Genomic DNA, 24,721 nt, shown 5'->3' on the forward strand with positions numbered 1-24,721 from the left:
GAACTGCTTCCGTGCGGCATGCGTGGTTTTCACGCACCCATTGACTTCAATGGGTGCGTAATGCGCGAACAGCGCACAAAGATAGGAAATGTCGTGGGTTTTTTTCAGCGGACTCACACTGAGCAAAACTCACGCATTGTCTGCACTGCCACATAGACTAATATAGGTGCGTACGACACGCGTGAAAAGCACGCGCGTCGCACGCACGTATATCACGCTCGTGTAAACGAGGTCTAACAGTAATTAACCCAATGATGTACCTCACACATTAACCCATTATGACTGAGAAACATGATGGGGTTAATTACTATTAATGTGAGGCACATTCAAAATTCATCATCACACCTCGCGCCTCACATCAGAAAACAAAATAACTTTTTTTTTTTTTATTACTGTTGGCAAAGTAAACGAAGTATCGGTATCGTAGTGCAAATTTTGGTATCGTGACATCCCTACACTGTGGGTCGCGTCCCCCTGGGGGTTCGTGTGAAGACCTCCGGGGGGTCGCGAGTCACTCACCGAGGTCCCGGTTCCATTCAATGCTGGAGCAAGGAGCTGATGTCTCCTTGATCCAGCATTCACTGTGCCCTGAGCGGCTCGACGCAGGCAGGCGGGACGTAGCGACATCATCGCGCCTGCCTGCACTGAGTCACTCATAGCACACACCGGAGGAGGCGAAGGATCCTCCACCCGACGTGGGAACGGGGATAGGTAAGTAATTATGTTATTTTTCTATTATGCACATATGGGGGCATTATACTGCATGGCGGCTGATAAGATGGGGGCATTATACGGTATGGGGCTGTTATGGGGGGGCATTATACTGTATGGGGGCTGATATTGTGGGGGGGGGGGCATTATACTGCATGGGGGCTGATATGGGGGAATTATACTGTATGGGGGGCTGATATGGGGAGCATTATACGGTATGGGGCTGTTATGGGGGGGGCATTATACATTATGGGGCATTATACTATGGGGGCTGTTGGGCAAGGCGTCTGGGCATAGGCGCGCGCAGGGGTCTGATGATGATGGTGGTGTTGGGGAGTGGTAGGGGGGTCCAAGCTGAATTCTTGCACCCGGGCCCATGAGCCTTTAGCTACGCCCCTGCTATAGGGTATAGTCAAGAGGAAGATGAGACACCAGACCCAACAATGCAGAGGATCGGAAGGCCGATATCAAAGCAACCTGGGCTTCCATAACACGTCAGCAGTGCCACAGACTGATCGCCTCTATGCCACCCTGCATTGATAACACCTCAGCAGTGCCACAGGCTGATCACCTCCATGCCACGCCGCATTGATAACACCTCAAGAGCACCACAGGCTGATCACCCCCATGCCACGCCGCATTGATAACACCTCAGCAGCGCCACAGGCTGATCGCCACCATGCCACGCCGCATTGATAACACCTCAGCAGTGCCACAGGCTGATCTCCTCCATGCCACGCTGCATTGATAACACCTCAAGAGCATCACAGGCTGATCACCTCCATGCCACGCCGCATTGATAACTCCTCAGCAGTGCCACAGGCTGATCGCCTCCATGCCACACCACATTGATAACACCTCAGGAGCACCACAGGCTGATCGCCACCATGCCACGCCGCATTGATAACACCTCAGCAGCGCCACAGGCTGATCGCCACCATGCCACGCCGCATTGATAACACCTCAGCAGTGCCACAGGCTGATCACCCCCATGCCACGCCGCATTGATAACACCTCAGGAGCACCACAGGCTGATCACCCCCATGCCACGCCGCATTGATAACACCTCAGGAGCACCACAGGCTGATCACCCCCATGCCACGCCGCATTGATAACACCTCAGCAGCGCCACAGGCTGATCGCCTCCATGCCACACAACATTGATAACCCCTCAGCAGTGCCACAGGCTGATCACCTCCATGCCACGCCGCATTGATGCAGTAATTCATGCAGAGTCGGAGCTGCGACCAAGTATTGAGGGCAGATACTGGACAGATTTTTCACAGGTCAACATTTCGGTAATAAAAATCATTTTTGAAGTTGGGCTTATATAATAATCTAGTTTTCTGAGACCCCAAATTTTGGGTTTTCAGTAACTGTTCCCATAATCATCAACATTACAAGAAAAAAATGCTGGAAATAGATCCCTCCGTGTGTAATGAATCCAATAGAGATGATATTCTAATTCACTGAGAAGGACCTGTACATCCCTACACCCCAGTATGAATTATTACACCACTACATACATTCTTACACCCCTGTATACAGCCTTTATATACATGACCTCTGGGCTAAACATATGGAAACAAAAAAGAAAACAACTTTCCTCAACTGTAAGCCCCAAATGTGATGTGAACAGTCTCTCAGCCATCTTGGAGCCCCCATATGCGGGGTGAGACTTGCTGGAGGCGGCTGCCGCGTCTGTCGAGGTCTTTTCTCTCCCGCATGTTATACAAAAACCTGTGAATCATATACAAAGCAGAATAAAATATTTACAACCCCACACAACTTGTATTGTGATCGTCTCCCAGAAGGCAGCTCTAAAACCCGGCAGCAAACCCACATACAAACATCCAGCTTTTCAGCAGATGATTCCAATTGTACTGAACGGATACAGAATCCTGTCCATTATTTATAGAGCATTCCCCTTTAAATCAAAGAATGACCTGGAAAAAAGATCTAAGTCACATTGTTAAAAATTCCATTTAGCCGATTCTTATATATATTGTTTCTGGGAAAGTTGGGTGACAACCTAAATTAAACCTCCAAAGGCAGTTATCACCCAACTTTCCCAGACTCCTGAATGACCAGTCAACCTACCCATGCATTTATACATTCCCCACATCTAATAATGTCGCCATTACTGCTCCTACATGGCTTTTTTCTGGCTTTCCCAGTCACCTGAATGGCTCTTCTGCCTCGCTGTAATTCTTGGATTCTATTCTTTCCAGGAAGAAATAAAAATTGTCCCGTTTCCCACTTCTTTAAAAAGGAGCCGTCCCTTATCCTGGCATGTCTGTTTTAGCAAATACTTGTTTTCCCCCATGAAATAACAATGCTGGAGCATCTTTTCTTAAAACTCTGCTGTTCCTCTGTTATTCCTCCGGGAAATATTTTCATAAATTCACAACTGGGTGATACCATCCCCCTTGTCAATGGGGAGTGTCCCTGCACACAGTCAGCCCAGATTGGACAGTGTCAGTGTGTAGGGCAACTTTGACAAGGAGAATGGTAACACCCAGGTGACAATTTAGTCATAAATTTCCAGGCGGAATAACAGAGGAACGGTACATTGCAGAGCTCTATTGAAAGAAGCGCTACAATTGTAGTTTTAGGGGGAATGAATACAAGTACAGTATATTTGGAAGAACATATTTACCATCTGATTATCCTCATAGAGTAACGTGGGGAGGATATTTTGTTTGTTAGCTGGATCCGTGCGATGTAAACTGTGTCGTCTAGAAAACGAGCTGCTGAACTAAACCAATAGCAGCGACGGGTAAATACCTGGGGAGGAATCTGCGTTTCATGGTTTACATCAATCTGAGGAGGAAAACTTAAGGGAAAGATAAAGCATTAGAGAAGCGTTCCTGACTAATGGGAAGCAGCACGAGGGGTAATGTGGATTCAGCTCCATGTCATGCTTGGGGGACAGCGGACACCTGACTATTGGGGATGCTGCGTTACAGTAATGGTTTGCGCCTGTCAGGAGAGCGGAGCTTTCCGCATCTTAAAATTCCTGGCTCTAAAGAATAAAAGAAATAGAGAATGTCAGTAAAAGGCGCAATGCCGTGTTATAAGCCGCAAAATAGGAGCCGAGTGTGCACAGAAAAAGCTCAGAAATCACATATACAGAACACCATTCAGCCATAACATTACTACCACCTGCCTAATATTGTGTAGGTTCCACTCGTGTCGCCAAATTAATTGGAACGGAGATTGCGAGCCCGACCCTCTCGTCCAACATCAGTACCCGACCCACAAATTATCTTTTTGCTGAATGGGCACAAATTCCCAGACACTCCGAAATCTCGTAGAAAGCCTTCCTAGAGGAGTGGGGTTTGTTAAAGCTCCAAAAGGGGCCCAACTGCATATTAACAGCCATGCTTTTGGAATAGGATGTCCAACAAGCTCACATCGGTCTGATGGTTAGGTGTCCATATACTTTTGGCCAGATACAGTAGGCGACAGATATGGCCATGACTTCAGACTCCTACTTTCCGGCAGTGGCACTATGGAGAAATCTGGGGTCTAAGCCCCTCCTCTCTGACGGCAAATTCTAGATGACATCACAATCATTGCTAGGGAGTGGGCGGGCAGAGCCTGTGACATCATCACCAGCTGTGCAGAGAAGTTGGGGGGCACAGTGACTAGGTTTTTGTTTTTTTTTAATTAAATTGGGACCCAGAACAATGGTGCAGTGGGGACTAGACAGATGCTTTAAAGTGACACATAATCAATAATCAGTTAAGACCCCCACAGTAGCCTAGAACGAAGGGCTTGCGTTGAACCCTGAAGGAACGGCACTAGGTAGAGAATTGTGGAGCACCCCCTTGACTTTAATTCTTGCCACGTTGTTTTGGAATAAAGCCGAAGGCATCTAAGTCCACTCTTCTTGGAATCGGCTTTATGGGTCGGACCTCTACAACCAGATATTGGTCTGGTAGTGCCCCATTCAAGTGAATGCAATACATGACACGGCCCATGGACAAGAGTGGCGCTGTTTCTAAAAAAAACAGACATATTTTTATTCACAGGTTTTTCTGTGTCACAAATAGTTAGGGACTACAAGTCCCAGCCGGCGTGCTGGGGGAGCAGAGGGTTACTTTTAGCACCTCAAATTTATAATCCGTCCTTTTTTTTAACTCCCAAGCCTTCAGCTTAAAGCCTGTATCCAACGATGAGCTGGAAAATGCACTTAACTACACTACATAATCCTACATATAGACTGCGACGGATAAAAAAAACGTAAACTTGTGATTTTACCAGCGAGAAGTCGGTGAAATGGGGACGCGGCTTTTACAGGCAGAGCTTAAACGTTAATTTGTGGTTCAGAGAAGCGAGATTTCTCCCGTCTGCTACCTGCTCAGAGGTTTGATTAAGACCTATTACCTCTACGGAGCTGTTCCCGGGGCCCCATCCGCTGCGGTCGCAGATGCAGCTTTTCGTACAGAGAATAATCACGTACCATTGAAATTCCCACAATTCCACGTACTGCAGCCCTCCTGCATCTGGAAGGCACCTATTGTTAATCCAGAGCTTTCTGGTTCATGAATATAATGGTGGAACTACAGAAGCAGAGCAGTAGGCGAGAGGAATATGTAAATGTAAGGGTATGTTCACACGGCCAAATTTCAGACGTATACGAGGCGTATTATGCCTCGTTTTACGTCTGAAAATACGGCTCCAATACGTCGGCAAACATCTGCCCATTCATTTGAATGGGTTTGCCGACGTATTGTGCAGACGACCTGTTATTTACGCGTCGTCGTTTGACAGCTGTCAAACGACGACGCATAAAAATACAGCCTCGTCAAAAGAAGTGCAGGACACTTATATACATTATATGCAGGACACTTACATACATTATATGCGGGACACTTCTATACATTATATGCGGGACACTTCTATACATTATATGCGGGACACTTCTATACATTATATGCAGGACACTTATATACATTATATGCGGGACACTTATATACATTATATGCGGGACACTTATATACATTATATGCAGGACACTTATATACATTATATGCAGGACACTTATATACATTATATGCAGGACACTTATATACATTATATGCGGGACACTTATATACATTATATGCGGGACACATATACATTATATGCGGGACACTTATATACATTATATGCGGGACACTTATATACATTATATGCGGGACACTTATATACATTATATGCGGGACACTTATATACATTATATGCGGGACACTTATATACATTATATGCGGGACACTTATATACATTATATGCGGGACACTTATATACATTATATGCGGGACACTTATATACATTATATGCGGGACACTTATATACATTATATGGGGGACACTTATATACATTATATGCGGGACACTTATATACATTATATGCAGGACACTTCTATACATTATATGCGGGACACTTCTATACATTATATGCGGGACACTTCTATACATTATATGCGGGACACTTATATACATTATATGCGGGACACTTATATACATTATATGCGGGACACTTATATACATTATATGCGGGACACTTATATACATTATATGCGGGACACTTATATACATTATATGCGGGACACTTATATACATTATATGCTGGACACTTATATACATTATATGCGGGACACTTATATACATTATATGCGGGACACTTATATACATTATATGCGGGACACTTATATACATTATATGCGGGACACTTATATACATTATATGCGGGACACTTATATACATTATATGCGGGACACTTATATACATTATATGCAGGACACTTATATACATTATATGCGGGACACTTATATACATTATATGCAGGACACTTATATACATTATATGCGGGACACTTATATACATTATATGCGGGACACTTATATACATTATATGCGGGACACTTATATACATTATATGCGGGACACTTATATACATTATATGCGGGACACTTCTATACATTATATGCGGGACACTTATATACATTATATGCGGGACACTTATATACATTATATGCGGGACACTTATATACATTATATGCGGGACACTTATATACATTATATGCGTGACACTTATATACATTATATGCTGGACACTTATACATTATATGCAGGACACTTATATACATTATATGCGGGACACTTATATACATTATATGCGGGACACTTCTATACATTATATGCGGGACACTTATATACATTATATGCGGGACACTTATATACATTATATGCGGGACACTTATATACATTATATGGGGGACACTTATATACATTATATGGGGGACACTTATATACATTATATGCGGGACACTTATATACATTATATGCAGGACACTTCTATACATTATATGCGGGACACTTCTATACATTATATGCGGGACACTTCTATACATTATATGCGGGACACTTCTATACATTATATGCGGGACACTTATATACATTATATGCGGGACACTTATATACATTATATGCGGGACACTTATATACATTATATGCGGGACACTTATATACATTATATGCGGGACACTTATATACATTATATGCTGGACACTTATATACATTATATGCGGGACACTTATATACATTATATGCGGGACACTTATATACATTATATGCGGGACACTTATATACATTATATGCGGGACACTTATATACATTATATGCGGGACACTTATATACATTATATGCGGGACACTTATATACATTATATGCAGGACACTTATATACATTATATGCGGGACACTTATATACATTATATGCAGGACACTTATATACATTATATGCGGGACACTTATATACATTATATGCGGGACACTTCTATACATTATATGCGGGACACTTATATACATTATATGCGGGACACTTATATACATTATATGCGGGACACTTATATACATTATATGCAGGACACTTATATACATTATATGCGGGACGCTTATATACATTATATGCGGGACACTTATATACATTATATGCAGGACACTTCTATACATTATATGCAGGACACTTATATACATTATATGCGGGACACTTATATACATTATATGCGGGACACTTCTATACATTATATGCGGGACACTTATATACATTGTATGCAGGACACTTATATACATTATATGCGGGACACTTATATACATTATATGCGGGACACTTATATACATTATATGCAGGACACTTATATACATTATATGCGGGACACTTATATACATTATATGCGGGACACTTATATACATTATATGCGGGACACTTATATACATTATATGCAGGACACTTATATACATTATATGCGGGACACTTATATACATTATATGCGGGACACTTATATACATTATATGCGGGACACTTATATACATTATATGCGGGACACTTATATACATTATATGCGGGACACTTCTTTGGACGTTTTTGGAGCTGTTTTCTCATAGACTCCAATGAAAACAGCTCCAAAAACGGACGTAAAAAACGCTGCGAAAACGCAGCGAAAAATGCGAGTTGGTAAAAAAACGTCTGAAAAGCAGGGTCTGTTTTCCCTTGAAAACAGCTCTGGATTTTCAGACGTTTTTGTTGACTACGTGTGAACATACCCTCACTCTCAATAACAAAGCAGATTTGTATCATATTCAGGGTCTTTGGAAAGCTGAGTGATAACTCTCGTGGACATTACAATGGCTGCCATGAATGGTTGTCACTATTGGCTGACAGAGTAATAAAAGGTCTAATTAGGCATGGAAATATGCACAATAGGCTCCAATGGAAGAGTGCCCCAAGTGGACAAATCGTGAACAACAAAAAAAGAAAGAATTCCTCAATCCTTGCAAAGAATAACCAGGTCATAACTTTTGAACAGCGCATCTCTTGGGTATTAGAGGACCATTCATTGAGCTCTTCAAGCCATAAAGCCTTTCCCTGAGTGGTTTCTGTCAGGATTAGCTATTGAAAAAAACTGTATAGTTCCAAGTTCAAGTCCTTATTACAGACTGAGCAAGAGATAAAATCCTCAAGCCCAAAATGCAACCATTGTTCTCCTGCTTTAATGCATCTGAAATAGTAAATGAAGCAACTTTGCAAATAGTCTCGTTTAAAAATCACCTACCGTTGTGCTTATAGCTTCTATGTAGACCTATGTGTCTCCATGGTAACAGACTACAGACTAACCCTGCGTAGTCTCATCCTGAAGTCATACTCCCTCCCAACTTTTCTCTGCTTCTTGCCAACCTCCATTCAGTAGCTTACAATAAGTAGGGAGCCTGACTACAGGATCAGGCCCCACAGGGTTTGTTTGTAGTCTGTAACCATGGAGACACATAGGTTTGCATAGGAGCTGTGTACACGAGAGATAGTCACTGCAAAAAGTGTCTTTCTGCTCTTGCTAACCGAATGGAAATCCCAATTTGGGGATCATTATCTATTATGTCAAAGGTGCCGTGCACAAGAAAAGGGGTTGTTTGCACCCCAAAAAAACATGGAACGATGATGTGATAACGCTGATTGTACATTTTTTATGTATTCAGACTGATCCTACCTGAATGTGTTGACCCCATAGAGGTGATTGTTAAAAATTACTATTCGCTCTCATAATGCATGCAAAATCATTGCACCCATAAATCAATGGGGTCCGTTGGGCGCCGGGAATGCCGATTTTGCATAGTTTTTTCTTTTATAAAAGGAAACCACGACACATATGTGAACAGTGCCTAGATATGGCAAACAGTACAGTAACTGCCCGCTAGATAGGCAGTGCTAAATATTTTTAGACCAGCTAGAATTAAAAAGGTTTTTGTACTATTAGTGACATCTTCAGGGTCCTCCTAAGGCTTGGGGCCCCCGGGGCCCCCTCCCCTATACACAAACTCTGTGTCATATGACTTGACAGTTGAGGGGGGTAGCAGCATGTCATTCATCAGCTCCGTGTACTTAAAGGTTCCAGCTCATAAACTCTCCTGTGTGATCAGTGCTTGACTGATGTCATAATAACCAGCGCTGTGAAACACTAGAGCTGCGTGAGCCGGTGCAATGTACCTGAGTATTATAATATCTGTGCCCAGGAGCTGTCACATGTAATTTGGTGCGAGCAGATGCCAATTGTTTGTGCACTTTCCCCAACACAGTCTTCAAAAAAATACACAAGTGACCTTATATAAAGTGAGGTTACTCTCCTAAGTAACTTGTACAGTACTTGGAGTACACTGCCACCTAGTGGAACACGCATGATACTGCAGATACTAAGAATTGGGGCCCCAAAAGCAATGCCCACTATGCAGATTAGATTATACCTCCATTCTGTATTTTAGATTTGCTTTTGATGTCATTTTTATTACTGAGACTGCAGAATATCAAGAAACGGAGGCTCCATCCAGGAATCAATGCATCCGGCTGCATCGGGTAGCTTTGGCATTCGCCTTCACCCATAAAGGACTTTATTAAGAGTGACAGGGACCGGGAGGGTGGAACTCTACAGATCAATGCAGACTTATATGCTTTTCAGGGTCTGTGGGAAGCAGGATGACAACCGCTATGGGCAGCGCAATGGCCATCGTTAGTGGCTGTCACCTTTTGAAAATCTAGCATCTGTTAAAGGGGTTGTCCATATACCCTATTAGGGAATTTTAATGTCATAAAGGGGGGTCCCGACTCAGGAGCACCCGCTATGAGCCAAAGAGGAATAAACAATGGTTATACTTTGGTGGACTCAAAGCTATTCATGTATTACACGGGCGGCCATTCATCAGCATGACCTCCATCTAATACATTTCCCTTGCAGAAGCTGCAGCATGGGAAATGCCTGGCACAGTCAGCTTTTTGCCAGTGGTCTCGGGAATCGGGCTAGTAAAGTAGGAGAAAAAAATGTATACAGTTAAAGGATCTTTGAGAAGCAGCTGCTGGTGGATTTTTAGACTCCTTTACAATGGGCGTGTAATCCTCTGTGACCGCAACACATCAGCAGCACAATTCTCTCTTATGTCCTGGCGGTTTGCTACAATGTGTCAGTGCAGATAAAATGTATAAGTATGGAATCCAGATGACAGTTTAGCTCAGAGGACTGTCTAGACTGTGTACAACTGTAGCAAATCTACAGCTGTGAGAAGTATTAAAGGGTAGCTAAACATTTTGACATGTCAGAAGTTTTGATTGGCGGGGGTCTGAGCACTGAGATCCCCACCGATCGCTAGAACGAAGCGGCAAAAACGCTCGGAAAAGTGATGTGCCGCTTCGTTTCTGATCGGCTTTCCTCTCACTGGTGTACGGGCTCGATAGAAAGTCTATGAGCCCGATGACCGCCAGCTCGGCTTACCAAGGAAAGATGGTCAGAAACGAAGCAGCACAGCGCTCACACGAGCACTTCTGCCACTTCGTTTTAGCTCTCGGTGGGGTCTCAGCGCTCGGACCCCCACCGATCAAAACTTCTAACATGTCATTATGGCATGTCAAGAGTTTTTCAAAACTTTAGTTACACTGTAAGTGTGCACGTTTTCTTCAGGCTCTGGATGTAAATATGAATGTTCCCATTTACTAACAGCAAGCAGAGATCTTGAAAATAGTTAGGAATTGAAACACAAGGGGGAATTTAACATCTTTACTGTGCCAGTTCACTGGTGTAGAAAAGTTGCAAATGGTCGAAATGTCGCAAAACAACTACGAGTTTTAGCCCGCTTCGCCGCTGCTTTTATAAAGAGTGGGTGGGGCATAGCATAAGGGGCGGTGCCACCGGCGGACGCATGCACAGCAGAAATCTATGCCAGCTTCTGGCTGGTGCAGATTTCACTCAGTGGCACACGGGCAGCTGAAGATGCAACAGTCTTAATAACTTACCCCCCCCCCCCCCAAAGTATCTAAGAAAGTTGAAGAACTTTTCATTGGAATCTGGAAATTCCCTGCGAAACAGATGAATCTACAGAATGTGAATAGATCTCCTGCCCTTCAGCTGACCGGGATGTGGATGACGGTGGGAAGGAAATCCTCTAAGGCTGGGTTCACACGTGGCGGAATTTCACTAGAATTCCGCTGCGGACACTCCGCAGCGTTAATCCGCAGCGGAGCCGTTTCTGCATTGACTTCCACTTCTATTTAGAAGTGTTCGTTTAGACGATGCGTAAAATTCCGCTGCGGAGCATAGGCTGCGGTGCGGAATTTGGTGTCCGCAGCATGCTCTGTCTGTTGCGGAGCAGTGGCGGACTCATGGCGGAATTTCTCCATTGACTTCAATGGAGATTCTAAATTCCGCAATGAAGTCCGCAGATCTTATGTGTGCTGCGGAGCGTATTGTTTTTACTACCATGACATTTCTTCATTCTGGCTGGACCTATGTATTTCTAGGTCTACAGCCAGACTGAGGAAGTCAATGGGGCTCCCGTAATGACGGGAGCGTTGCTAGGAGACGTCTGTAAATAGTCACTGTCCAGGGTGCTGAAAGAGTTAAGCGATCGGCAGTAACTGTTTCTGCACCCGGGACAGTGACTACCGATCTCAATATACATGTATCTGTAAAAAACATATAAGTTCATACTTACCGAGAACTCCCTGCTTCTGTCTCCAGTCCGGCTTCCCAGGATGACGTTTCAGTCTAAGTGACGGCTGCAGCCAATCACAGGCCAAGCACAGGCTGCAGCGGTCACATGGACTGGCGCGTCATCCAGGGAGGTCGGGCTGGATGCCGAAAGAGGGACGCGTCACCAAGACAACGGCCGGTAAGTATGAAATTTGTTTACTTTCACTAGGGAAAGTGCTGTCCCTTCTCTCTATCCTGCACTGATACAGAGAAGGGAAGCACTTTTCCCGCAGTCCGCAGCAGCTAGTCCGCATCAATTTTCTGCACATTTTGGGCAGATCCGCAGCCGTAATCCGCAACCCGGATTAGGTGCGGCATTGATGCGGACAGTTGCGGAGGAAATCCGCCACGTGTGGCCATGCCCTTAGATTAACTCTTCAATATGTCTTTTCTTAAGAGCCCAAATACTTCCAAACTCCAGGAGGAAGTGGCGTAAAGACCCCCATAACATATAATCTACATCTACATAATATCTACAATATGGTCTCCCAGATAAGGAGCAGCTACAGGAGAAGGCCTCATGCACACGACCGTATTTTCATCTATCCCGAAATATGCAAATGATGTCATCAGCATGTTGCATAGCAACACTTCCGTAAATACGGACGGTATACGGATGCCCAGCTGATTTTAATTTAGGACTGACCTCATAAGTGTGTCTGTTCTCGGTTGTCCACTGGGGGCGCATGGTAAGGTGAGCTTATTCCATCTGTCCATACGTTGTGCTGCTGTGGGGTGGTGTCTGTTGCTGGGGTGCTGCACTTGTGGGGGGATGTGGCCCAGAGCTGGGGAGGTTTTGGGCCTCTGGGTTGCTCCCTCTGCAGGAGCGGTGCGGCAGTGACGGTGGCCGCCATGCGGTGCCGCAACCGATAGAGTAGGGACCCACTTTAAAGAGGTCGCCGTGAAGTGGCAAGCGGGCTTGCATACAATTTGATCAAAATGTTCATTTTATAAATTTTGCCTCGCCGCGATTGATCATAGTCTATAGTGGATGTGCGGTCCGTGACTAGTCTCTCATATTGATAACATGTGTAAACAGGGAGACGCGCTGCCGACATGGTAGAAATGTATGGGGACGAGCGATCGGAGTAACGAGCCCTCATCCCCATTCATAGCTCCGTGTGAAAGAAGCAAATGAGCGCCGATCGGCGAGCTGTCTCATTGATCGGCGCTCGTTTACACGACCCATGTCGGACCCTTAGGGCTCATTCAGACGAGCGTGATTCTTGTCCGTGTGCTGCGCAGTGAAACAACTCACAGCACGCGGAGCCAGTGATTTAAATGGGGCCATTCACACATGCAGGAGTTTTCACGCAGCGAGTGTCCGTTGAAGTCAATGGGTGCGTGAAAAACACGGACGGCACACGGAGGCACATCAATGTTTTACGCATCAATTACATTGAAAAAAAAAAAAAAAAGAAGTGTTTGCAAGTGCGTGAAAAACACGTGCCACTCAAAAGCACGCTGATGCAAAAACACAACGCACGCGGACGGATTTACGCGCGGAAATCTGTCACGCTCGTGTGATCTTAGTCTTGGGTTTGACAAGCCTCTAAGTCACCGTCCGCATTGCGACCATCGCAAGAAATCGAACTATGATTTTTTGCAATGGTCGCAAGATCATTTAAAACTCTTTTCCCCCTATTGAAATCTTGAAGTTGCGGGCACGAGTCGCGGTATTGCCCTAATTTTGCTGCCACTTGTAGGCAGCGCTATGTTGCCATGGAGTCCTAGCCTTACTGTATTGTTGAATGGCCAGTAAAAATTTTGAGGCGCCGTAATGGCGACCATATTGATTATTACCCAGCTTTCCCAGAACCAGATCTAACTAAGAAAGGCTTATTTATTTTTATATATATATTCAAATATGACCTGACAGATTGTGGGTTATCAGATATTCTAGATTATTGGACAGTCATAGAATCGTATATAAAACTCATATAAAACTGTATAAGGATAAAGAACCTTCCGGAAGAAAACCCCAAATAAAAGTTATCAAAACAAGTGTGCAGTTACATAACATGGTGATTCTGTGTGAATCTTCGGACTTTCTGGATTATTGGATGCCGTATTAAAGGAATTTCACTAGAGAGAGCAGTAGTCTGCAATCTGTAGCTCTCCAGGTATTGGGAAACTACAACTTCCAGCATGTCCTGACATCTGCATGTTGGGAGTATTAGTTTCCCAGCCGCGGACAGTCCCAGGTGGCTGAACACTGGCACGGAGGACCCTGCGCTGGCTGTTGATGATGATGATGAGCTGCTTTCATTCCCACTCTGCAGATATGTCGCCGCTCCACGTCCCTGCCATTATATATAACTACATGCAATAAAACGGGCAGGATCTGTTTTATTAATACATCCATATATAATGTACCCTGTGTACGAGCTCAAACTGCTGAGTTGGACTGGAGACCTGAATTGCACTTCGCTCATACCCGCAGAGCATTGCACCGCAGAACACGGTCCCTCCTGTAAAAAAAGAGGGGTTAATGGATAAATTCCCAGAGCACGATTGCTTGCTGGCTCTGAGTACAGAGAGCTCATTACACCGTGAGTGCGAAATAATGGGGTCAACACGCTGGTAAAATGTAGCCGGATGCCCAGGAGAGGGCCGGGTGGCGACACAATATTTTTTTTTATATATATAATAAAAAAAATAAAAAAAGATGTCATTTTGAAACACCTTAATCCAGCCACTTGAAAAATGACCTTTATAAAGCTCGGAGGCGGCTGAGGCCAAGGGAACGCTCTTCCTGCGGTGAATTTGTATACTGTTTGGTCAAAATGTCACGATGAAGCCCGGCGTTAATTTACATTTCCTTCTTATACTGTAATTACTTACTGCGCAATCAAAGGGTTCACGGAGCGGCTGCTGTATTCCAGTGTGTGCGGTAATAACGCTCCCGCTGTATACCTCTCCGTGCTAAAAAATATAAACAAAACTCGAATAAATATAGGTTTTCGAGTCTTGAGCGCTATAGCACGTCCCCATTTGAGCAGGATCCATCACACTGTTTATCCTGGTACAGGAATAGAATGCGAGAACAGTAGTGAAGACTGACACATGCACAGGCCAGGCAGTCGGAGAGAACAGTGGCGGATAGGAGAAAGATCAGTGGGCACTCCATTATGTTGGCCCCTCAACACTCCTTCCTTGACCTTTGGTCCAATATCCCCTCCTCTACTAACAGTGACGTTCTTCTGGAGATGGGAATCCTGCGCAGGTTCTTACCGACCAATAGCAAAGGCGATGGGACCAACCAGGGCTATGGGGCCCCCTCTCTCCAAGAACCACATAGCCCTCACAGAAGGTGGATGCGGCGCTAAGAAAGTTGAGGAAAGTTGGCGCTGATGGTGTCCGTCATGGATACGGCTCTTCCGTTTTTTTTTTCATTGTTCTTCTGATGGAGCAGAGCAATGGAAACAACAAACGCAGATGTCAACGAGGCCTCAGTACTTGGTGACAAGAATATGGCCACCGCTTCTGCCTAGTTATGTACAGTCATACAGAGCCTCTCCTCTCCCCCCCCCCCCCCCCCCCGTTCCCATAGATCTGTATAACGATGAAGATTTGTCTTTCAGCAGTCTGGAAAAGATGGGTGACAATCCTTGTGGCGGTATTATTCCAGCTTTCCTAGAAGCCGGAAAGGCACGACATATAAGAGCTTCATATTTCAGCTCTGGTCTGCTCAGACAATGACCATATTCCAGCTTTCCTGGAATCCTGAAAGGCAAGTCATGCCCATTTATGCAGCACTATGCGAGCCAGAAGGAATCTCTGCGCCAATTCCTGTGGGAGCTTCAACTTTCCTAGAAGGGCAAATCCCCCTATAGCAGAGGATGAACCATTGCATAAGTAGGTTTTGCCATTCTGGATGCTAGGAAAGTGAGATGACAACTGCCATATTGGTTTCCGCCCAACTTCCCCAGAAACAGATTTCACTAATCCCCAATAAATAGACTTAAAGGGGTTGTCCAATTTCAGCAAATAAACCTTATTTTTTGTCTAATTAAACGTTTTACAGTTTCCTAATATACTTGCTGTATACATTTCTTATGATTTTCAAGATCTCTGCTTGCGGTCATCCAATAGGAACCTTCATTCCAGTGGATAAAAATCTGTCCCGGTCATGTGACACACAGGAGAATGGCTCGTTACAGGACAGATATCTGATAACTGCAGCTTTAGGCCTCATTTACACGAGCGTGTGCGTTTTGCGCGCGCAAAAAACGCTGCGTTTTGCGCGCGCAAAAGGCACTTGGCAGCTCCGTGTGTCATCCGTGTATGATGCGCGGCTGCGTGATTTTCGCGCAGCCGCCATCATATTGATGAGGCTAGTCGACGCCCGTCACTGTCCAAGGTGCTGAAAGAGTTAACTGATCGGCAGTAACTATTTCAGCACCCTCGACAGTGAATGCCGAACACAATATACACAAACCTGTGAATAAAAAAAGACTTTCATACTTACCAAGAACTTCCTGCTTCCCCCAGTCCGGGCTCCCGGCCGTTGCCTTGGTGACGCGTCCCTCTCTTGTCATCCGGCCCCACCTCCCAGGATGACGCCGCAGTCCATGAGACCGCTGCAGCCTGTGATTGGCTGCAGCCTGTGCTTGGCCTGTGATTGGCTGCAGCCTGTGCTTGGCCTGTGATTGGCTGCAGCTGTCACTTTGACTGAACTGTCATCCCGGGAGGTCGGACCGGAGTTATCGGTAAGTCAGAACGTCTTTTTTTTTTTACAGGTTCATGGATTTTCGGAGCGGAAGTCACTGTCCATGGTGCTGAACCAGTTTAACGCTTTCAGCACCGTGGACAGTGACTGTCTCCTGACGTCGCGTACCCGAACATTTTTTACCGGTTTCGGTCAAAACGAGTTTGGCCGAACCCGGTGAAGTTCGGGGCGCTCATCTCGAATTTGACACTCCGTTTGGATGTTTGTAAACAGAAAAGCACGTGGTGCTTTTCTGTTTACATTCAAGAGTTTGACAGCTCTTGCGCGAATCACGCAGTTCGCACGGAAGTGCTTCCGTGCGGCATGCGTGGTTTTCACGCACCCATTGACTTCAATGGGTGCGTGAGTGCGCGAAAAACGCACGATTATAGAACATGTCGTGAGTATTTTTCTGCGCACACGCAATGAGCGCAATTCACGCATCGTCTAAACAGCCCCATTGACTAATATAGGTGCGTACGACATGCGTGCAAAGCACGCGCGTCGCACGCGCGTATAATACGTTCGTGTAAATGAGGCCTTAGGGTATGTTCACACGGCCTATTTTCAGACGTAATTCATGCGTTTTACGCCTCGAATTACGCCTGAAAAGACGGCTCCAATACGTCGGCAAACATCTGCCCATCAAAAGACGGCGCGTAAAAAGACGCCCGCATCAAAGAAGTGCATGGGACGTAATTGGAGACGTTTTTCATTGACTCCATTGAAAAACAGCTCCAATTACATCCGTAATAGACGCCGCGAAAAACGCGAATACTTGCAAAAACGTCTGAAATTCAGGAGCTGTTTTCGCCTGAAAACAGCTCCGTAATTTCAGACGTATTTTGGTAAGACAAAATACAACCTATTTTCGGCCATTTTTCGGGCCGTAAACGCCCGAAAAACGCCCGAAAAATCGGAAGCAGAATGGATAAAACGGCGTTCTGTTCCAAAGGGCCCTTTTTGGGCGCAGCCGTTTTGAAAAACGGCAGCATAAAAAAACGGCCGCGAAAAAGAAGTGCATGTCGTCACTTCTTGTTATGTTTTTGGAGCCGTTTTTCATTGACACTACAGAAAAAAGCTCCAAAAACGGCCGTAAAAAACGCAGCGAAAATCGCGAGTGGCTCAAAAAACGTCTGTTTTTTCAGACATTTTTAGTGAGGGTATGTTCACACGTCTTAACAAAAAACGTCTGAATTTACGGAGCTGTTTTCAGGAGAAAACAGCTCCAGAATTTCAGACGTTTTTGCTCGTACTCGCGTTTTTCACGACGTCTTTTATGGACGTAATTTGGAGCTGCTCTTCATTGGAGTCCATGAAAAAAGGCTCCAATTACGTCCCAAGAAGTGACATGCACTTTTTTGACGCGGGCGTAATTTTACGAGCCGTATTTTGACAGCGACGTGTAAAATGACAGGTCGTCTGCACAGAACATCGTAAGACCCATTGCAAGTAACGGGCAGATGTTGAATTACGTCTGAAAATAGGCCGTGTGCACATACCCTAATGAGCCCCTCACCTTTCTCTCCATCACATGACCAGGGAGAGATTTTTATCCACTGGAAATAAGGAATAGCAGCAAGCAGAGATCTTAACAGAAAAACTTTTTTTTTTTAAATCTTTTTGTTTATAGAAACAAGTCCTACCAGGCGCAGTCAGTAATAACATTGCATTGCTTTGTTCTCACAAATTTTCAGACGCGGGCCGCTTCGTCATGTGATGCGGAGGGTCCTTGAGGGTACTTTAGGGACATGCCTGTAGCTTTCTGATTAAATTAGGTTACCCACCACTGATTTAGTTAAACTCAGCCATATAAAGCAGAAAAGTGTAGGGGAGGGGGGCAGCGCTGTACGAAAAGCTGGGGGCTTCAGAGTATACGAGATGCTGCCGGAGATTCATGGAATAAAGGCTGGTGGGAAAGTATCCAGAGCGCGGATGACCTTGCAAAGTCAATGCAATGACCGATTCATATTCATGCCATTATTTCTGATTTATACAGAGTTAACCGGTTATATGCTGCGTTGTGCGGCGGAGGCTGCGAATGGCTATAACAGGCGGCGATAAATGGAGGCCGCCCTTCTACTTGTCAACCTTAGAAGAGTGAAGCTGAGGGTTCAGAGCCCCTGTTATACCGGAGACCCCACAAGACTAGCAATTACCGCCGCAACATGGGATTGAGCGATTCGATGGAGAGTGATTTGCAGAAGACACGAGTCTGTGTAACCAGGTTAAACCTGCGCTCGCGGCCACGTAAAAACAATTACCAACGATTCAGGTAAATACCTGGGCGCAGGGAAAATGCGAAGGCTTCAGGTCATAGATACAAAATAACAAAATTACCAGGTAGAAATGGCCGGGACGTATATAGATTTATAGGTGCGCGACTTCATCTGATTTAAAGAAACACCGTCGGGCGAAAGCAACTGCACGTATAGCGACATATGTGCGTTAAAGGGATTCCCAGTTTCATGTAAATAAAGCTTAAAGGGGTATACACATATATAAACCTATATGGAAGATCCCCAAGATATACATAAATGCCTGATCTGTGACCGCCGTTAGTCGTCCACATCGGCCGCTTTCCCCATTGATTTTAAAGGAGAGAAAAGCTTGGTAACCTCTCGCCCCTAAAGTCGTAAATTTAAGACCCTTTAAGGGTAGGTGCACATAGGGCGGATACACTGCGTAAAAAGTACACAACGTATCAGTCCTGGAAGCCGCAGGGAATTCCGCCTGAAAAACTGCACCCAAATTCGAGTGCAGTTTTCGGGTGGAATGTTCGATGTGGAAATAGTGCCAGAAAAGAAAAAAAATCATACTCACCCCGTTGACCTGGCGACGCGTCCCTCTGCTCTGAGTACGGCCCGGCCTCCTGGGGCGACGCTGCAGCGCATGTGAGCCCTACAGCCTTTGATTGGCTGCAGAAGTCACATGAGATGAAACGTCATCCCAGGAGGCCGGGCTGTACTCAGAGCAGAGGGACGCGTCGCCAGGTCAACGGTCGGGGGTCAGTATAAAGCTTTTCCTATTTTTTAACTAAAAACAGTTTTTTTTTCAGATTTTTGCTGCGGAATCACAGCTTTTTCGCCACAAAAATCGCAGCATTTGCCTATTTGTTGCGTGTTTTACCTCCCCATTGAATTTAATGAGTTAAACCTGCAACAGAAGAGAAGTGATTCCGCGGCAAAAATTTACATGCTGCGGATTTAAAAAAGATGAGATTTGTTCTGCTGCTACTGTACTACGCGGTGGTTTTTCTGCAGTGAAATCTGTTTACGCCCAGTGTGTTCCTACCATTACATGGGCCAACGATCCGGTGAATGAGCACATGTACAAACGCTCGTTCCCGATCACTGGGCAGCGATCAGCCGATCAATGAGTAAACGCTTGTTCGCCGGCTCATCGGATCTTTTATGCCACCAGAAAAATGTGGATGTGCCGCCGACAAGATGCAAAATGTATGGGGACGAACAATGGTATTAATATTTGCAATCATTTTTCCATTTGGATGGAGGAAGTGAGCGCCGATTGACATGCTGTTTTGATGATCGGCGATCTTTTGGTAACGGGCAGAATATATGATCGTGTAAATGGATCCTTAGGGCTCTTGTGTGCTGCCCGAGTCCCATCTGTGATCCGTGGAAAGATAGGACATGTTCTATCTTTCCACAGATCGGAGCGTCGGGTCCGTTTTCACGGATCTGATTCACCTACTGAAGTGAAGGAAAACTATTGGGTGCCACTCGGATGCCATGAAAAAAGGCCAGAGTGGCACTTGGTCGAGAGCCCTTAGGCTGACGTCTGTAAGAGAGAACGGGAAATAATTGAATACCTGCAGATGTGATCCGGGGGCCCCCGTCCTAACGGCTGATATAATAAATGCACCGGAGATCTACACAACAGAAGTGTTCTAAATAAACCCGGTGTGACTTTGTAATGAGGGGCAGCGCTGCAGCGTGTTCCGAGTGCCCCATCATCAATGATTTCTGCCTTGCATTGTTTGCTTGGTCTTACAGTTGCAGCATAATTAGTGTAACAGGATCTCGTTACAGAACAATAATTAGGAGATAAGATGTAAAAAGAGAGAAGTAGATGATAAAAGAATGAACAGTTCACTGTAAGATCCCAGCTCCCGCCCAGAGACATGACATTGCTGTATGACCATCTATCATTGTGGACTCCACGATGAACTTGCACGCTGAATGGGGGGAGATAGGCGGTGCTAAGACATTTTGGTGACCCTTATCGCCTGGGAAGACAATCGGATCAGACTAAGGCCTAATTTAGACGAGCGTAATATACGCGCGTGCGACGCGCGTGCTTTTCACGCGTGTCGTACGCACCTATATTACTCTATGGGGCAGTGCAGACAATGCGTGAATTTTGCGCAGCGTGAGTGCGTTGCGTAAAACTCACGACATGTTCTATAATCGTGCGTTTTTCGCGCATCACGCACCCATTGAAGTCAATGGGTGCGTGAAAACCACGCATGCCGAACGGAAGCACTTCCGTGCGAACTGCGTGATTCACGCAAGAGCTGTCAAAAGGATGAATGTAAACAGAAAAGCACCACGTGCTTTTCTGTTTACAAACATCCAAACGGAGTGTCAAATTAGAGATGAGCGACCCGAACTTCACCGGGTTCGGCCGAACTCGTTTTGACCGAACCTGGCAAAAAAATTTCCGGTACGCGACGTCGGGAGACAGTCACTGTCCACGGTGCTGAAAGAGTTAAACTAGTTCAGCACCCTGGACAGTGACTTCCGATCACAATATACATGAACGTGTAAAAAAAAGAAGAAGTTCTGACTTACCGAGAACTCCCGGCTTCTTCCTCCAGTCTGACCTCCCGGGATGACAATTCAGTCCAAGTGACAGCTGCAGCCAATCACAGGCCAAGCACAGGCTGCAGCCAATCACAGGCTGCAGCGGTCACATTGACTGCCGCGTCATCCAGGGAGGTGGGGCCGGATGACAAGAGAGGGACGCGTCACCAAGGCAACGGCCTGGAGACCGGACTGGAGGAAGCAGGAAGTTCTTGGTAAGTATGAACGTCTTTTTTTTATTCACAGGTTTGTGTATATTGTGATCGGAATTCACTGTCGAGGGTGCTGAAAGAGTTACTGCCGATCAGTTAACTCTTTCAGCACCCTGGACAGTGACTGACGTCGACTAGCCTCATCTCTATGATGGCGGCTGCGCGAAAATCACGCAGCCGCGCATCATACACTGATGACACACGGAGCTGTCAAGTGCCTTTTGCGCACGCCAAACGCTGCGTTTTTTTGCGTGCGCAAAACGCACACGCTCGTGTAAATGAGGCCTAAGGCTTCGTACACATCTGCGTCGTGGGCTCCGTTCAAGGGTTCCCTTTCCGTCAGGGGATCCCATGAATGGAACCCAAACTGAACCGTAGATTTCAATGGTGACGGATCCGTTGCGAATGGTTTCCGTTTGTCACCGTTGTGCAAGGGTTTCGTTGTTTTGATGGAATCAATACCGTTGTCGACTGCGCTATTCATTCCGTCAAAAAGACGGAACGCATGAACGGATCCCTGACGCAGATGTGAACTAAGGGTATGTGCACACACAAAATCCAAAACGGCTGTACAGAGCTGTTTTCAAGGGAAAACAGCTCCTGATTTTCAGCCGTTTTTTAATCATACTCGCATTTTTCGCTGCGTTCTTCCGTTTTTGGAGCCGTTTTTCTATAGAGTCAATGAAAAACGGCTGCAAAAACGGCTCAAGAAGTGACATGCACTTCTTTTTCGCGGCCATTTTTTTACGCAGCCGTTTTTCAAAAAACGGCCGTGTAAAAAAACGGCCCGTTAGAACAGAACGCTGTTTTTCCCCATTGAAATCGATGGGCAGATGTTTGGAGGCGTTCTGCTTCCTTTTTGTCGGCCAGTTTTCGGCCGTTTACGGCCCGAAAAACGGGCGAAAATAAGCCGTGTGAACATACCCGAATTGAACTTTGCTAACCTTGTGTCTCCCTAGCGCAAGTGTGAGTCGCGCTGTCCCCATACAAATAAATTGTGTATTCACCGAAATCTGTGACGCATAGAACAACTGAATAGCCAACAGCCATCACCCTGATGTTTTCATTGACATGCATGTTCAGCTTGGCCATGTTATGCACCAATCAGTGATAAGCGGCCACCAGACATCTCTGGTGCTGCTTATTTCTTTGGAAAACTAAAGAATTGGACAGGAAAAATTCCTTCTGTCAGATCCTTGCTCTTCCTCGTGGTTAAAGGTCTGCTAGCTAAGACCGGCACCTCTCCGACATTGCGGGCACGGCCGGCCATCGTCGGCCGCGGACAGCCGCCCACATTCTCGGCATGCGCTCCCGTACAAAGTATGGGAGCACAGTCCGTAAAAAGCAAAAGATAGGACATGCCCTATCTTTTTTGCAGTGCACTTGTATGGCTCGGACATCTTCCCATAAATAAAGACTAAGGTGTCCGTGGACAATAGAACTTAATGGGTCCGTAATTGCGGACCGTAATTGTGCATGGGGCCTAACTGACAGCAAGCAGAGATTTATAAGATGGAGAGGAAGTGAAAGACAAAGAGTATTAGAACGTAGAAGAACTTTTCATTATTATGATTGAACTGCACTGGTCCCGCTTTTAACTGAATCTGCGTCCGCAGGACACACATTCATGGATTTATTCACTGCCGCGAGTGGCTCAGCACAGGCAGGCGCGACATAGTGACGTCATCGCTCCTGTCTGCCGAGTCATCCACAGCACAGCACAGTGCAGGATCCTCCACCCGTCGTGGGAACGGGGATAGGTAAGTAATTATGTTATTATTTTTCTATTAGATACATACATATGGGGGCATTATACTGGGTATGGGGGGGGGGCTCATATTGGGCATTATACTGGGTATTAGGGGGCTCATATGGGGCATTGTACTGGGTATGGGAGGGGGGCTCATATGGGGCATTATACTGGGTATGGGGGGGGGCTCATATGGGGCATTGTACTGGGTATGGGAGGGGGGCTCATATGGGGGCATTATACTGGGTATGGAGGGGCTCATATGGGGCATCATACTGGGTATGGGAGGGGGGCTCATATGGGGGCATTATACTGGGTATGGGAGGGGGGCTCATGTCGTAGCTGTTGAGGGGGCATTATACTGTATGGGGGCATTATACGGTATGGGACAGCTATGGGGGGCATTATACTGTATGGCGGCTTTATACTGTATGAGGGGCATTATAGTATATGGGGCAGCTATGGGTGGCAATATACTGTGTGGCAGTTATAGGGGCATTATACTGTGGGGGCAGCTATGGGGGGCATTATACTGTGGGTGCAACTATGGGGGCATTATATTGTGGGGGCAGCTATGAGGGCCATTATACTGTGGGGGCAGCTATGGGGGAGAATTATAGTGTGTGGGGGCAGCCATGGGGAGCATTATACTGTGGGGGCATTGATGGGGTCTGTTGGGCAAGGCAGCTGGGCATAGGTATGCACAGGGGTCTTGTGGTGTTGGGGAGGGGTGGGGGGGCCCAAGCTGAATTCTTGCACCAGGGCCCATAAGCCCTTAGCTACGCCCCTGGGTGCTGGCAAATGATGGCTGTACTTTTCTCATTGACCAGGTAGTTGCAGGACGTCTTCTTCCAGGAAATATACAGGTGGTGACATCAGTTACAAAGAAGAAAGAAAGAACCGCGCTCCTGAGTGTAGTAAATGAACGGTGCAGCTAATGAGAAAGATTTGGGGATCTG

The 24,721-nt window shown here is 45.8% G+C and overlaps 1 long non-coding RNA gene across 1 annotated transcript; it reads right to left on the minus strand.

Annotated features, from left to right (window-relative positions):
- Positions 1 to 2,252: 2,252 nt before the first annotated feature.
- On the minus strand, positions 2,253 to 4,310 carry LOC142656183 (uncharacterized). The gene is made up of 3 exons (XR_012849606.1): positions 4,128 to 4,310; positions 3,371 to 3,547; positions 2,253 to 2,451 (listed from the first exon to the last, which is right to left on the minus strand). It is a non-coding gene; the product is annotated as an uncharacterized LOC142656183 (long non-coding RNA).
- Between the last annotated feature and the right edge of the window lie 20,411 nt (positions 4,311 to 24,721).

The sequence above is a fragment of the Rhinoderma darwinii genome, chromosome 6, assembly GCF_050947455.1.
Source record: "Rhinoderma darwinii isolate aRhiDar2 chromosome 6, aRhiDar2.hap1, whole genome shotgun sequence".
NCBI classification, from domain to species: domain Eukaryota; kingdom Metazoa; phylum Chordata; class Amphibia; order Anura; family Rhinodermatidae; genus Rhinoderma; species Rhinoderma darwinii.